This window comes from Aegilops tauschii, chromosome 3 (genome assembly GCF_002575655.3).
Source record: "Aegilops tauschii subsp. strangulata cultivar AL8/78 chromosome 3, Aet v6.0, whole genome shotgun sequence".
In the NCBI taxonomy this organism is placed as follows: domain Eukaryota; kingdom Viridiplantae; phylum Streptophyta; class Magnoliopsida; order Poales; family Poaceae; genus Aegilops; species Aegilops tauschii.
In genome coordinates, this window is record NC_053037.3 from 615,713,716 (window position 1) to 615,720,919 (window position 7,204).

At 43.0% G+C, this 7,204-nt stretch overlaps 1 pseudogene; it reads right to left on the reverse strand.

The window, feature by feature from the left end:
- Positions 1-4,521: 4,521 nt before the first annotated feature.
- LOC109767894 (alcohol dehydrogenase 3-like) lies at positions 4,522-6,211 on the reverse strand (annotated as a pseudogene).
- Between the last annotated feature and the right edge of the window lie 993 nt (positions 6,212-7,204).

A 7,204-nucleotide genomic window follows, 5' to 3' on the forward strand; every position in this document is an offset into this window, starting at 1 on the left:
CCAACATGAAGGGGTTCATGACCAAAAAGAAGAGAGGGAAGAGAAGAAGCGCCAATAGAAAGAGGAGGCGATTGAAAACCTACTTTGACATACAAAAGAAGAAGCTTGAGATTGAAGAGGCCAATGCCAAAACAAGAGCGACGGAGGTGTGGAGACCGAAGAGGCCAATGCCAAAACAAGAGCAAGGGAGGTCGAGGTCGCGGATATATCCAAATACGTGGAGATCATGGCGGCCGACACGAGCAAGATGACTCCCAAGAAGAAGGCTTGGTTTGAGAGCAAGCAAAAGGTCATCCAACACCAAGACCATGCTTGATCATCTTTTTATTTGTCCGTTTGTCATGAACTAGGGACGAGATTCATGAACTATGGTCGTGGCGATCCTTTTCGTGCAATGTTACATGTCAGCATGACATATGGTACTATGAACTATGGAGTATCTATTTGATTTCTATTTTGCTATATTTGGTTATGATATATGCAAGTTCAAAAGCCCCCGAGAGGGCAAAAATGGACGGGTAGTTTTGCCAAGCAGGACCAAATGGTCGACCGGTTGGGTGCAATGGTCAGAATGAAATGGACAAGGCCAGACATCGGCCAAGGTGGCGACCTAAACGGACAAAACTTTTGTCCGTCTGGATCCGTGCGTTGGAATTGGCATTAGTGGTTAGTTTACCTGGTTAACCAAAAGCGGGCATAGCCGTCGTTCCGGCGGTCGAGGAGATACGGGCGCACGGCCGTGGATGTAAAGGAAGGCGAGATCGACAAACGACGGGAGCGGGTGAGACGTCATCAGCTGGACGAAATGCCCATGCACGTACGTGCGCGGTACTACGTGCATGTGTGGCCTAGCTAGCTTCCTTCCGTTAGTTAGGTACGGCAGGATTACCTTGGCGAAAGGTCGAAGCGAGCGGTCGGATACAAAAGGAGCAGCAAGTTTCAAAGGAGTCGGTGACAGCTGCTGGCGACATCTCTTCATGACATTCTAACTAGCCAAGGAGCCAATCGGGTGCAGCCAGGTGGGCCAGCTCTATGTTAGCTCATCTGTGTGGCGCCCTTTGAGATTCAAAGCGATCTCTGGATGGATGTCAGAGATTTTTTTTCCAGCTACTTCTTTCGTTTATATAAGTATAAGATGTTTTAACTTTTTCGTGAGTCAGATGTATGTAAACACGTTTTAGTGTGTTTGTTCACTCATTTCAGATCATATGTAGTTACATTAAAATATCCAAAACATCTTACATTAATGAACGGAGTAAGTAGTTTATGCTACCAAAGTTTTCTAAAAAGAAAAAAGTTTAAACTACCAAGCATTTTCTTCCTGCAAATATCTGTTCTCACTTGTCGGGCCGCGGAATTTCGCGAAGTCGGAATCACGGCACCTTTCGATCAGTGGAGCGAAGCACAGCACACCACGGCTGCCCACCCGGGACGGCCAAGTCATAAATGGAAAGTTGCTTTCTTGACGTGACCCTGCATGCCTAACCGCTGCGTACGTGTGGAACAGCCGTATGTGTTGCTGCAGACCGGTCATTAGTAGTAGCAGTTGGTTGGGCGCCTACGCTCTTGCAGTACGTGTGCCAGCTAAATGTACGCTATCCGAAATTTGCCAGTACTTTTACCCCGTGTGCAAGCGGTCATTCTTGACGGTCACGGTGGACGACCCTGCGGCTCAGGACATCCACCGTGTTTTGCACACACACAAGCATGTGGACTTTTAGAACTGCTCAACAAGTCGATCCCTTGGAAAACAAACAAAAGAATCGGCTTGGAAAAAATGACACGGCATGCATGAGGCTAACGTGCGGTCAGCGCAACGAGCACCATGCACCCACGTACCTAGCCTGATCTTCTCTAGTTCTCTTCACATCTCTTCCATTGAAGGGATGCAGAGTGGAATTATCTTCGTAACTGAAAAGGGGCAGCGATCGAGAGGCTCTGCCGGTCGGGACCGATAGCAAGTTTCAACGATAAAAGGTACAGTACTAAGCTAGGACACACATAGGTCGATGTGGCGTGTGACATCATCAACTCGCGCATTTGACGCCATGGCTTCCGGTGTCAACTCGCTTGCGATCATCGCTATATGGCAGCGCTTGCGCAATCTCCTCCTCGACCGATCGATTGACCACTAGCTCTTATTGTTTCTCTCGAGATGTTTTCTTACCGGTAGTTCGGGGTGTATTCACCCGATTCACATGGCGTTAGCAATAGGATATGTGATGAGTTGTACCATTTTTTTTATATAGACAGGATGGTACCCCGTGTTGCTGCGGGAATTTGGAGCACCGTGTATAAAGATTACGGAGTGAACAATAATGATAGATTATAAAAGGATATATACATATGTTTACTTGAACCATTGATTATATGATGAAAAGTCAAAAAATCACTATATCATAGAGTATCTTCATATTTATGTAAATACCTAACTAGAATGAATCGCCTTTTGCGGACAAATATAAATGCATCATTAACACGAAAACAAACGCGTGGAACAATTTTTTTTTTGAAGTTGCATGGAACATAATGTTTGATGAGAATTCCACCCAAACATGCCCAAAAACAAAGCCGAACCAAGACCCAACAGAAAAACCGAAGCCTAGATTGAGGCCCCACAAAAACTACTAACATGAAAGCTTGCAAAGTTAAACATTATAGGATTGCCTAAAAAATATCCGTTATAGGAACATAGGCCCTTCAAAAGCGTAAACAGAAAATAATATAAATGCATACAGATCATGTAGCAATACATCCATAAATCTTAGTTTGTACAGGACGACATGTATATGCATCTTTCTTATGGACGAGCCGCGTCGAGCTCGGGTATGGCGGTGATCCGTCATTTTTTTTCCTTTGGTGGCTGCTGTGATGGTGCCAGAGGCGGATGACGGATGTTGGTGTCAAGTTCAGAGGTTTCTTTTATCTTGTTTGCAAATCACGAGAGATAGATGTATTTGCCGTGAGTAATGCCTGAGGCTGCAGCTCCATATATATAGTCAATCTGATACAAGGTTAGGGTTTGTTACAACCTCCTACGACTCCTCTAACCACCTACCTGACGGATAGACTAGGATCTCAACCTATCTCTGAATATACTACAGTTGTTACAATATGTCCCGGATATGCTACAGTAGTTACAATATGTACTTGAGTGAAGTAAGTACATACTAGGTCCTCGAACTATTTTGAAGGTGTCAAGTAGGTCCTCAAACTATAAAAAATGTTATATAGGTCCTCGAAAATCCTTGAAGTGTAATAAGTGTGTATATATGTGACACCTCTGAAATAGTTTTATGACCTATGTGACAGCTTTGAAATAGTTTGAGGACCAGGATAACACACATATTGCACTTTGAGGACCTGGATGACGATTCTTATAGTCCGAGGACCTACATGACACCTCTGAAATAGTTCGAGGACCTATGATATGCTCTTCACTCTATGTACTTTAACAGCCAACCACCTGTTGCGGATGAGATGTTTTCGGGACGTATGACTTCGGCCATCAGAGCCCCCGCTGGTACTGATCATGGGGCTCCACGCTGGCATTAGCTAGCGCTCATGTCTCTGGTGGTGATGGCCTAAGAAGGCTTTGGCCGGTGGCCACGCAATATATATATATACTAGATCATCGTTGGCGCGCGTTGCCGCGCCCATCTTTTTAATACGGAATGTTAGGTATTGTTGCAATGCTGTGTAGGTATTTTATTTGAAAGTTAACTATATGTAATTATGTACAATTTTATTTTATCTAAAAGTTATAGTACTTGTAGTATACATATTATTGTGATTTTTTGCGCATTTCTAGAATAAGATGTTCATTATAATAGACCAAATGCCATTTGCAGGAGGCTATTATATTATTTTTCTCTCGAGATCATGCATGTCAAGATCCTCTTGGACTTTAGGCCTACAGAGGACACTCCACTTGGCTCGCTAGATGATGGCTTTTTTACGATCACCACTTTGCCCATAGAATTTGGACATGAAATATCTACTATTTTTATGACTGGTGAGTAAAAGAATGGCTAACTGCAAACAAAAAGATGACAGAACATCAGAACTGATTTGCAATGTGCAATGGAGACGCCGATATTCAGTTTAAGAAAGGAAAACATCGACATTAATAGAGAAGCTGATGTGCAAAAGAAAAACAGAGAAACTGCAGACCATTACTGTGCAAAATGTTCATGTACAAAGTAAGTAAAGACTGCTGGCTACTGGCGAGTGTTGTAGACAGACTTAAAATGAAGACCAAACTGTACAACAACACGAAACAGTGTTCGTTCTTTGTGACAAAAAAGAGCTCAACACATGGTGTCTCTATTACATCATTACCTGAGGCAAGATCTTATAAGCATTTTTCTTATGTTTCTCAAGCACCAAATCTAAAAGTAGCAAGGGACATGACAGAAGAAGCTCAGTCTAATCATCCAACCTCGTGAAGCAGCAGTTCCTCCTCTTTAGAACGATGAACACAATTTGATCTGTTAGAAGGGTCCGACGTGCGTGATGAACTTACATCTTGATGACGTCTGGGAAGTTGGTGTGTGGCTTGTAGTTTCCAAAGAAGGCACCTTTCATGGTCTTGCCATTGAGGAAGTTCATCAGGTGGGTATTGAATGACACCTCCTTGTGTGGGACACCCACCAACCTAACCATGCCCCACCCCTGCACTCAGACTTCATGACTCAGTTCAAAGCAGAAAACACATCAACGCTCAGAATGCTCAAACTACAAGTGTATCGAGAACATACATCATGAAAGCATTCAAAGGCAGATATCATGGCGTCGACATGGCAAGTGCAATCCACGGCTCTGTTGACTCCAATGTTTGTCATCTCAACAAGCACCGGGAGCATAACTCAATTGCAAGCATTTGATACAATATTGCATCCCGTGAACAAATTAAGAGATAATGTATGCTCAGGCAGAGAACATAACATACCTCATGCACTGGCTTAAGTGTGATCCTTTGGGTTTACAAAGTCGGTGCAGTGAAATTTCTTAGCTGTCTTTTTTGCAAAAGTTTAGTGTGTCTCCATAAACAATTATGAAAATGTATATATATATTTTCTTTCTGAAGATAGCAATAGACTGTAACTTGTTCATATTTTGCAGGGTTCAAGTCCACACTGATAACACCTGATCCCCTATACATGCTGGCCCGTTCCATAGCCTGATCATGTGAAAAGAACATACAACAATGGCTGATGTTTATATGGAATAATTCTCATCAACCTTAATAGTATATTGCGGTAGATAAAATATCATGTTTCACTTACAGCAAGGCTTACAACTCCAAGGCTAAAAATCGCCACCCTCAAACCCTTTGCCGATTCCGCGAGGCATTCTGAATCTGAATATGGTGTTTCATTGGGAAATAACGGCATCAGAACAATCACTGAAGGTAGAGGTCCGGACGAAGATGAATATCAGTTTCCAGCTGATGGTGAAGACCAGCATGCCCCGATCGACATTGTTCCTGTAGAGGTCACAAATATTATAGTGAGCACATTCCTTGCACTGGCCAATGAACACTGGCAGGACATGGTCACCTGGCACGAACTCGGTCACGCCCTCTTCATTGCTCTCAACAATGTTGTGAGGGAGAAATAACTTGGGAAAGGACTTACGTTAAAAAATATTTAAATGTAACGACTAACAGAACATTAATTGAAATGACACTGCTCCAAATAATCCATAAAATATACAGTTATGTGCATGTGTTTTCTTGGAGATTTACTGATGAGCTAAAGAAGAAAAACGCGAGCTCAGGAACACAGAGGGTAGCTGCAGAAGAATATGAAATTATTTTATTTTACAAAAGCACACTTCTAGGAAGCTTGTGTGATGAAGTTGTCATATGCTGTTTCTATCCCATGGCAATAAATACGATGCTTGCTTTTTATTATTAGCTACCATGAATTTAGATTCTGCTGCAGATTATACCCATTTGTCAAACACCTGATTACAATAGTCGACAAATATGTATATCTTTCTAAAAATCTAGCCATGCCAAAACTAAAGTAGGTTACACAATCAAAGCATCACCAAACGAGCACATGATAGAAATTGCACGACGGAAAATCACAAGGGTAAAAATGTTAATAGAGGGAAACATTAGCCGAAACCATACCGTTTGATGGTTTGCTCCAGAGTAAGCAGGGTAATGGACCAGGAGAGCACCTGGCGAGACAACATGCATATAGACGCATGTAATGAAGCATCAACAAGTTGGGAAAATTGAAACGCATGTCTCCATTAGTGTTGCCAACAACTGGCATATCATCTGCCATGAATGCCTGAAGGAACTCACTATTGATTGCTTTCTTCAAACCCCAATGACTCACTTTCTCTTGTTGATCTGCTTCACCTAATTAACAGTGAACGCGGCTTCGCCTAGACCAGCATCGGCGTGCGGTCCGGGAGGCCCGAAGCAGCTTTACCACATGGGCTCGCTCCTCGACCGGATGTCGGATGCCCATGTGAACACATCGCCCACATCGGCTCAACCGGCTTGCCTATCCACCCGCAACCTGCAACTGCATCTACATTATTTTCTTTTGCCTGCGACTCACCAGTTCGCAGCTCGGCTAGTATCTTCCACAGGTGCTTGGAGCAAAGGTCCTAGTCCGCTTCATAAATTAAAACTTGGAGAAGGTATTTCATGTACGCAGCACCGAAAAATGATCATGAAGACATTCTTCCTAACTTTTCGTAGTTGGTTCATTCCATACTATTAACAAAACAAAATGATTCCATTACAAAATTTTGAGCAAAGTGAACAGTGCAGAACATGCCAAAGAGGATACTGGCATGATGTTACTACAAGTCTACAACTGAATAGAGCTTATCACCATTATATTTTGTAACACCCTATTACCTATTAACAGACGCCATTGCAAAATTATGAGAACGGTCTACCATACCTGAACATTAGCTTCCTCCCTAATATCTCATTTGCCTCATCGCCCAATCTTTTTACCTGCAACTGGCTCAATCAGTACAGAAGAGAACTCATGGATTCCATGAAATATTTGTAGGGGTTGAGTGAAATACCGGGAGAAGCAAATCTGCACGAGTAGATTGTCACCTTGGAGGAGGGGATTTGACATCAACTTCCATTGGAGGAGAGGACATCACCAGCGGTCATGACCAACAGATGAGCACATCCACCCTTGATGGTGCCTGCTAAGGT